Source organism: Vulpes vulpes, chromosome 4 (genome assembly GCF_048418805.1).
Source record: "Vulpes vulpes isolate BD-2025 chromosome 4, VulVul3, whole genome shotgun sequence".
Taxonomy (NCBI): Eukaryota; Metazoa; Chordata; class Mammalia; order Carnivora; family Canidae; genus Vulpes; species Vulpes vulpes.
The window spans coordinates 18,583,694-18,592,820 of NC_132783.1; the positions used below are offsets into that span (position 1 = coordinate 18,583,694).

Genomic DNA, 9,127 nt, shown 5'->3' on the forward strand with positions numbered 1-9,127 from the left:
ACGCGCAGGAAACTTACGTCATCAAAGCTCGGCGGCTGAGGAGGGGCGAGGCGGGGCCGCCCCAGTGCGCAAGCGCGGAGGCCCGCGGGCGCTCGCGTGCCGAGCTGGGTGGGAGAGGCGAGCGCGCTTGCGGAGAGGCGGGTGTCTGACGTCAAGGTCTCTCGTCTACCATAAGGTGTAGGCAAGAAAAGGACCGAAAAGTAACTATCAGCCATAGAAGTCGATATTCGTGTGGGGCTCTCACATTCCACCCTTTCATCAGTTCTAACGGGGTAGCTAGACGGGTATTGTTACTTCACAGAGACGAAGAAGTTGGGATTCCGCCGCCAGGAAGCTGCAGAGGCCAAGTCTGTAAGCGTTTTCAGAGGAGAAACCCCGGAGCGAACGGGCGAAGTGGGGAGGGAGGGGGGGAGGAGAAACTGGGGTGAGGGGGGTATTAACTGCGGGCTCAAGGTGAAATCTCGTAGACTTGAGGAGTTGACAAGAATTGGGAATATTAACCACTTTCTAACTAACAGCGTTATAATCCCCGCTAGCCTTGACTAAGTGTGTTTGTTTTTTTTTTTTTCCAGTCTCCGCAGTTATTTCAAGCTGATAAACTTAATTTCCTGGGCGTAGAGGAACCGGATGCTCGCGCCGACCACCTGGCTTTTTTTTTTTTTTTTTTTTGGAGAGGGGGTACCGAGAAATCGTTAAAAGCAGGAACTCCAGACGATCCAGATTCAAATTCTGCCTCTGCCCTTGACTAACAGGCCTGCGACCCTTGGCCGAGTTAGTGTATGGGCTTCACGTTATTCATCTGCAAAGTAGGAGTGATACGCCTATTTATTATGAGGGATGAAAACGAGTTAAATAACACATGTAAAATGCTTAGAACAGTGTCTGGAACGAGTAAGTCCTATGCAAGTGTTTGCATATTGTGTGGTTGACATTTGCTTCAGAGGTAATAGGCACTGCGATTCCTTTTCAGGTTCCAGTCCACTACTTTTGTTTCGTCTTAACAGGTTTTTTCCCCCTAAGGGTGATGACATTGTAGTCTCAGTTTGTAGCACTTGCAATCCACGTACTCAATAAATTCCTTTTTTTTTTTTTTTTTTTTTGGTGTGGGGATGCGGTTCTGTGTCCCAAGAATAATTCAAATGCTGGAGAACAGTGGTGGACAAAATCCTGTTTCCTCGAGGAACTTTTATTCTCTTTTTAGAAGAGACAAACAATAAAAACTTAAAAAAAAACCAACAACAACAAAACAAGTGCAGATATTGAATGCCATCTGAGAATAGGGTGGCTATTATAATAGGGGTAGTTGCAGGAAGAGGTCATTTTGTAGAGGTGGCATTTGAGTTAAGGGAATTGTCAGTGATGACAAGGAGCAGCCATGATATCAATCTGGAGGAAAGGAAAAGTGTTTCAAGCAGGAGGACCACAGCCAAAAAAATAAATGAGATAGGATGAGTTTAACATGACCTGGTGACAAATTGTGAAAGAGGAAAGTGGACAGAAATCATGTCCATGTGCTCAGACAGTTGATTGATTTTCAAAACAGGAAAAGGAGATTACGGAGTATAGACATTCAAGCTCTTTAACAACATGAGTTCTTTTATACTACAGTTTCACAACAGGACTCCAGGCTAACTTCATCATTTCTTTGGGCATTTACTAATTTCTCTTTTCATCAGAAATGAAATGGGGCTTTATTGAAGTAATCTTGCCTTTCCGGGGGAACAGCCTGGTAGAGGGAAAAAAAATGGGAGTTTGGCTTCAGATAAACGTCAGTTCAGATCGATTTTGGGTGAGTGAGGTAATCTGTTTGAGCTTCAGCTTCTGTATCTTAGTTTGGAAATAAGTAATTACTTTGTATTAAGTTGAAAAAATAACACAGTGTTTTAGGCAAAATAGCTATTCAAATATTAGTTTCCTTCCCTTTTTTGGCTTACCAAAGGCTTCCCTTGAAATTATCCAGAGTCACCATGTCAGCTTGCTGTTGCTTGATTAATTTGCCTTTGCTTTTCTCCACTTTGGTAGGATTTCCACCTTTCTTTCCTACTTTCACTATTATGTTATCATAATTTTAACACTGCAGCATCTGCCTTTTATTAGAGTTAATACAAAGATGTATAACACATGTCCACTCACGTCTGCATACCATCACAAAATATATTTACTTCACAATCTCATTTTTAGAAATGTTTGAAAGACCCAAGGGACTTTGGTTTCATGTTTTCAGGGGAAAAAAGTTTTTGAGGTTTGAAAAGGGCTTCAGATAATATTGTACATTCTGTTCTTTAAGAAGAATCGGTTTGAATCAGCATATTAACCTGGACTATCTGTCTGAATATAACCTGCTTTACAGCAAAATATTTGAGTACACATCTTTTTTCCCTCTTTATTAGACATCTTTGCTTTGTCTGACCGTCATCTTTCTATTTTTTTTTTGGAGAATGCCCTGTCCTGATCCCACATTATTCTGGTGTCAATGTGTTAATAGCAGGCATGGGTATAACCAGATCCTACTAATCATGGAGCCCCAACCCTCTCTCCTTATTGCCTATTCACCCAGGTAGGACTACATAGAGTCCCTTCGTCAGTTTTGACATGTGAAATCTGGGAGACAGTAGGTCTTTTCTTCTCTAATATTATGAACTGTAAGGACGATGCAAGTCTGGAACTGTTAGGGGCCGTCTTGCCACCACATGGAGAGAATGTGTTTGAAAATGAAGTCAGACAGAGGCCAGTAAAATGAGAAATAAGGGAGAGAAGTGGAGCCCTTATGTAGAAATAGTTTGCACCATTTCTTGGACTTCCCAGTTGATGAGCCATTACATTTGAATTGGTCTTTGGTTAAGGGTGTCCAGAAGAATCCTGACTAAATACACTTCTACTAGATTATAAGGATCCATGTCTTATTAATCTTTATATCTCCCACTGAAATTGGTAGTATGCCTTGCGAGTCAATGGATGAATGGCCTATTATAGTACATCTGGTGAAAGAAATTAATAGGTGGATGAATAAATGAACAAGTGGAATCTTTCAATTTTGTTTGCCATATAATATGTCTGCTGTACAATTTGTCTATATAGAAATTGGTTTTCCAAAAATTATCCTGGAAGGAAATAATGCAAAATGTTAAGATGGTTTTATCTCTGGGTGGTGGGATTCTGGGATTTTTTTTTTTCTTTTTGAACTTTTTTCTTTATATATTTCCCAAATCTTCTGTAAGGCATATGAATAGCTTTTATCATCAGAAAAAAAATAAAAATGTATTTTTCTTTTCTTGTTCTGACACATTTTTCAATTTAAAGAGATTTTGACTTACAACTACATTTTAGCAAAGACATTTGTTTTGCTGTTTTTCAAGACTCAAACTGGAAACTATGTAGTTAATATGTGAAAACGTTTTATGTATTGACAACTGCTGTGGTCTGAATATTTGTGTCCCCCTGCAAATTCATATGTTGAAATTCTAATCCCCCAAAGTGATCACATTAGGAGGTAGGAAGGGGAAGATGGAACCTTCATGAATGGAATTAGTAGGTTTATAAAAGAGATCCCGGTGAGCTCCCTGGCCCCTTCTACCACATGAGGATACCGTAAGAAGTCTGTGACTCAGAGAGCTCTCACCCAGTCATGTCAGGACCCCAATTTCAGTCTTTCAGCCTCCAGGAATGGTTGAGAAATAAATTTCTATTGTTTATGAGACACCGAGTCTGTGGTATTTTTGGTTATAGCAGCCCAAACAGACTAAGACAAAAATGATTGAACACTAATAAGTCACATGTAGTATGTATTTCCTTTCCATATTTTTCTTCATATTATGAACTTAAAAACCCTAGATTATCAAGTTCATCTCTAACTTCTATGGAATGGTTAAAAGAGCTTCCTTTTCTTTCTTATCTGCTATTAATATATGATCTCATTATTAAGATTTTTCTATATGTTTAGAGGAATAAAAAATTATATCTTCAACTTATAAATACAATAAGATGAAGGGAGAGGAGAAGCAAGGAATATTTTGATCTGCATTGTTCTCTGATAGTTGTAACATGTGAGTAATCCTGAACACAAAGAAAATTAGGCAAATTCTCAGCTTCCACCCTAGACTTACTGAATCAGAAACTCTGCAAAAGGGGCCCTACCATCTGTGTTTAAAAAAAACTCCTCCAGCTGATTTTTATACACACTAAAGTTAGAGAAGCCCTAATCAAACTTTCTTGGAGAAAGTGATATGCCTGGTCTTTTCCATAGCTCTGGGATTCCCAGTCTTATGCAAAAATGTGCTTGCAGATGTTACCCACTCCCCTTCCCTAGGGAATACTGCTAACTGAGGGCTTAGAGACTTCTGGAGGGAAGTGAAAGCGGAAAAGGGATTACAGAGCTCCTAATATGTGCTAGACAGTGTGATTTGTGCCAGCAAAGTTGTGCTTCCTTACAATGATTGGCTTCTTTGACCTAACAATATGCATTTAAGGTTCTTGCATGTCTTCTTGTGGCTTTCTTTTTTATTACTGAATAATACTCCATTCTGTGGGTGTGCCATAATTTCTCTATCCATTCACCTATTAAAGGACATCTTGGTTGCTTCCAAGTTTTTGACAATTAGGAATAAAGCTGCTATAAATATTCAGATAACAGGTTTTTGTGTGGACATCAGTTTTCAACTCATTTGGATAAATACCAAAGTGCACAATTGCTGGATCATATGGTAAGAATATGTTCAGCATTGTAAAGAAACCTGTCAGACTGTATTCCAGAGTGGCTGTACCATTTTGCATTCCAACCAACAGTGAATGAAAGATCTTGTTGCGTCACATCTGCACCACCATTTGCTGTTGTCAGTGTTTTGGATCTTGACCATTCTAATAGGTCTATGGTGGTATCTTGTTATTTTAATTTGTGATTCCTTACTGGCATATGATATTAATATATGTTGAGCAAATACATTTGCTTATTTGTCATTTACAAATCTTTGGTGAGGTGTCCAGATCTTTTGCTTATTTTTAAATTGAGTTTTATATTTTCTTATTCTTGAGTTTTAAGAGTCCTTTGTAAAAAAAAAAAACAAAAAAACTTTTTTAAAGAGTTCTTTGTATATTTTGGATGATAAATATATGTTTTGCAATATTTTCTCCCAGTCCGTGGCTTGCCTTCTCATTCTCTTGACGGTGTCTTTTACATTACAGAAGTTTTTAATTTTAATTGAATCCAACTTGCCAGCGTTTTTTTTTTTTTTAATACTATCTTTGGCATTATATCTAAAAAGTCATCATCCCCAAGCCCATGGTCATTTAGATTGTCTCTTGTGTTCTTAAGTGTTGTCTACCTTTTTCCATTAGAGCCCTTAGCATATTAATTATAGTTATTTTAAAATTCCTGGTCCTATCATTCCACATTCCTTGCCATATCTGAGACAGGTTCTGAGGTTTGCTCTGTCGTCTTCAAACTATATATTTTTGTCTATTAGTATGCGTTGTAACTTATTATTGAAAACCAGACATCATGTACTGGATAAAAGTAACTGGAATATATAGCCACCTAGTGTTGGTAAGGTGTGGAAAGGGGGAAGCATTCTGTAGTCCTATGATTTGGTCTTAGTCTTTTAGTGAGCCTGGGCCCCTAGGCTGTGACCTTTACAAGTGATTCTCAGTTCCCCACCCATCCTCCTTAGGTAAGACAGGAAAACTAATGGGGAATGGAGTTGGGTCTTTCTTTTCCCCCAAGTTAGGTGGACCCCAGTCTCTTGGGCTCTGGTGACATAGCTTCTCTTGAGGACAAGCCTTATTAAGAAGAACAGAGTGTTCTGGCCCTATGTCAGAATGGCTAACTGTTCCCCTCCCCTTGCCAGAAGCATGAGAAGACTTCCCCCCCCCCCCCCCCCAATATTCACTGTGAGAGCCTGGCAGGGCTTCTGGAGGTAAAACTCACAAAAGAGTGGGAGTCATCCCATGAGTGACCCCCCAATGGAGAGTTTTTAACTCTCAGACTTGTCTGCATTGAACTCCAGCAATTAGTCCATTCATTACTGCTCAGGTGTTCTACCATAGAGGTTCCTGTTGAGGTTTCTATATGTGAGTTTCTGTTCTGGTAAGTTGTAGTTCTCTGTATCAGTCTGTCTGCCTCTCCAGATTTTGTGACAGTGTTTTGGTTTATGACATCTAATAAAAGTTGTCAATTTTTAGTTCAGCTTTTTTTCTTTTCATGTGGGCAGAAATGACCATTTCCAAGATGACTGTGTGCTAGACCAGCATTGGAAGTCACATGAGGAACACCAAAAACTTAAAACAAATTCTTTTATTTATCAAACATGCATATAATTCTATGTTCCAGGCCTTGATTTAAGCATTTATAAATATTAATCCTAATAATTACCCTATGAGGTAGATCAAATTATCATCTCTGTTTTGCAGTTGGGGAAACCTAAGGCATGGAGAGATTAAGGATTTACCTAGGGTCAAAAGTAAGTCATGAAACCAGAACTCATTTGCAGGCAGTCTGTCTCGAGACAGGTATTTATCCACTACCCTGTGCTGCTGCTTATAAATGAGAATCCATTTCTATTCCAAGTATGTGATCTTCATCTTAATACCAAATCAATTTATTTTCTTTCTCTGTGAGGATCTTAACTTTCCCCTTTCAGTTCTACTGACATCTACAGTTGACCCTTGAATAACATGGGTTTGAACTGTATGGGTCCACTTATATGTGATTTTTTTCTGATAAATACAATACAATACTGTAAATGTGTTTCCTTAATGTTTTCTCTCACTTATTTTGTTGTAAGGCTACAGTATATGTAACGTACAAAATATATTTAATTGATTATGTTATTAGTAAGCCTCTGGTCATCAGTAAGCTCCTAGTAGTTAAGTTTTGGGGGAGTCAGAAGTTATATACAGATTTTTGACACTGGGGGAGGTCAGCACCCTTAACCTCTGCATTGTTCAAAGGTTCACCATACATAGATAAGAAAGCTGCTATTATATTACCCAAACTCCATTTCTTATGCTTAGACTTGACATGCAATTAGAAGTACAACCATGAAGTGGGCTCATTAATGCAGAGAGACATGATGAGAACCAACTGTAATCCCAAAGCTTGCATACAGAAGGAGTAAGATTGTAATTTAGCTTTTATTAATAAGCAATAGGAGAACTTCTACGTGCAAAAGTGGTGTTGGTTCTTGATTGAGAGACTCTTACAGAATATGTCATTTGTATGACCGTTAGCCCTAAAGCCCAGGATGCTGCACCTATTTCATGGATCAACTCTATCCACATTAATGATTTAAGATGAAATGCTCCTACTTCTTGTTTTCACTTTGTGTACCTCTTCCTGAAGTTGCCTAGGAAGAAAAGCTCAGATTGTTTCCAAGCAGCAGTGTCAGCAGAAATGGGAGAATACCAGATGACGGTGACTCTCAAAAGGTGATAGTGGATAGCTGAGGCAAGAAGGTGGTTTCATGTGGGCACATTTCTCTAACAAGCAATAAAGTAGGGGCACCTGGGTGGCTCAGTCCATCAAACATCCTACATGTCCCACTTGGGCTCAGGTCATGGTCTCATGATCTCAGGGTCCATGGGATCGAGCCCCACATCAGACCCCCAACGCAGCAGGGAGTCTGCTTCTCCCTCTTCCTTTGCCCCTCACCTTGCTGGTGCTCTCTTTCTCTCAAATAAATAAAATCTTAAAAAAAAAAAAAACAAGCAAGAAAGTATTATTTTGAGGTAGTACTTCAGTGGTAGGCAGCCTCAAAGATGGCCCCCAGTGATCCCCACCTCCTGTTTCAAGACCTCTATAATCTCCCTTTGAGTAACTTGCCTCAAACCAATAGACGCCCTCAACATTGAGGGGATGACACATCCGTGGTTATAAGAGAATGTAACTTCCATATTCCTACAAGTTTCTCTCCCTTGTTGGCTGTGATGAAGCGTATTTCTATTTCTATGTTGGGGGGCCCACATGGCAAGTAAGGATATCCTCCAACCAACAGCCATGTAGATACTGAGGCCCACAGTCCACAGCTCCCATGGAACTGAATACTGCCAATGATCACCTAAGTGAGCTTAGAAAAAGATCCTTCCCAAGTTGAGCTTTCAGGTAACACCCCAGCCCTGCTTGATAGTGGCCTTAAGCAGGCCTAGCTGATATGTGCCCGGATTCCTGACTCAGAAACTATGAGATAGTAGACATTTATTGTTTAAGCTGCTAAGTAGCAATAGACAGCTAATGCAATTTCTAGCACAAACTCTTAGGTAAGCATTACTTCTGGATTTCATATTCATATATATATATATATATATATATATATATATATATATCACCTATTCTCATCTTGTTGATACTCCAAAGAAAATCTATATTTAACATTTTTTGCAACTTTATCAAAATGTTGCTAAAATATTTTGTGAAGAAATTTGTAACACATAAATGCTGATTCTGTGTCACTAAAGTATGCTTTCCTTAGTGACCAGGAAATTTTTTGATGATCTTTAAGAGGTCAACTGAAAGGAAAGCATGGTTTGTATCTCAAGAATCTTGCTATAGTTAATTAAGTCCTACTAGACTAGAACTATCATTTTTATCTCTGGCAATATAAAATATATGGGAAATTACTTCTAATGTGCAGATGGAAAAGCCTTTACCAACTTTGCTCTTACTTAAAAAACTGAGCCAGAACATGTAGTCTGTTGAAAGTCATTGGCAAGCAAAAATCCTTTCAGCAATGGATTTTTTTTTTTTTACCTGATCCAGTAATGTTATCTGAAAAGGCAAATTCATATTGGAATCTCTGTTATGAGTACATATCTATAAAGAGAAATACCAGTATTTGGATTGGAAAGGAAGGCTGAAATTAACAGAGATATCTATTACATCTCTAACAGAGATGAACTATTACAGAGATTACAGATATCTATTACAATTTTATTACATAAAATTTAAAGTGGCACTTTAAATTTTATTTCTAATATTACTAATAAAAATTAGATTGTGTAGCAAATAGGAATTTGAAAGAATTCAGTCATTTATATAAATATTTTTTTTGTGAGTGAACCATGTGCCAGGCTCTATTCTAAGTGCTAGAATATGTAGTAAACAAAATAATAGACAATATTCCCTTGGAGCTTATGTTAT

General features: G+C 38.4%; 1 long non-coding RNA gene across 1 annotated transcript; it reads left to right on the forward strand.

Annotated features, from left to right (window-relative positions):
* The first annotated feature begins 20 nt into the window (after positions 1-20).
* On the forward strand, positions 21-3,697 carry LOC140598502 (uncharacterized). Its single transcript, XR_012000942.1, has 2 exons — positions 21-351; positions 573-3,697. It is a non-coding gene; the product is annotated as an uncharacterized lncRNA (long non-coding RNA).
* The last annotated feature ends 5,430 nt before the right edge of the window (positions 3,698-9,127 follow it).